Genomic DNA, 699 nt, shown 5'->3' with positions numbered 1-699 from the left:
TCCAAAACATTGTAATTATAATCCTGAAATCAGTATAATTATTGTAATTTTAATCCTGAAATCAGTATAGCTAATGTGTCAAGGAATATCGTGAGGTTGTATTTGTTCTCTCGTAGCTTCTCCTTACATGGCGACCGTGACAGGACGACTCTGAGAAACTGACGAAAGTGGAAACGCCTGCAAACGATACCAGTTGATGAAAATAAAGAAAAACTAGAATCGGTAGCCGTTTAAGAAGTCTAACATTCTTACTTTAGATGTTACTATATAGCGAATGTCGAAAATATGGTGGAAATATCCGCTCAGTTGGTAAAGCGGAGCGCTGCGATCTCGAAGCTCACCCAAGGCAGTTTTTTGTCCACTTTCCCTTTCCTTCTGAGCATTGCGACGAAGGCTCGTGTCGTCAGCTAGGGGTGGCACGCACCTGGCAGTCCCGGGAGCAGTACCACTGGTTGGCGCAGCCGGCGCACACGAACTGCGCGGCGCGGCGGCGGCAGCCCTGGCACGGCGGCGCCGCGTCCGCGCCCTCGTCGATCACCAGGCTCGTGTCGTCAGCTAGGGGTGGCACGCACCTGGCAGTCCCGGGAGCAGTACCACTGGTTGGCGCAGCCGGCGCACACGAACTGCGCGGCGCGGCGGCGGCAGCCCTGGCACGGCGGCGCCGCGTCCGCGCCCTCGTCGATCACCAGGCTCGTGTCG

This window comes from Cydia fagiglandana, chromosome 13 (assembly GCF_963556715.1).
Source record: "Cydia fagiglandana chromosome 13, ilCydFagi1.1, whole genome shotgun sequence".
In the NCBI taxonomy this organism is placed as follows: Eukaryota; Metazoa; Arthropoda; class Insecta; order Lepidoptera; family Tortricidae; genus Cydia; species Cydia fagiglandana.
The sequence above is the reverse complement of the archived record's forward strand: the minus strand, read 5'-3'. Positions refer to the sequence as shown.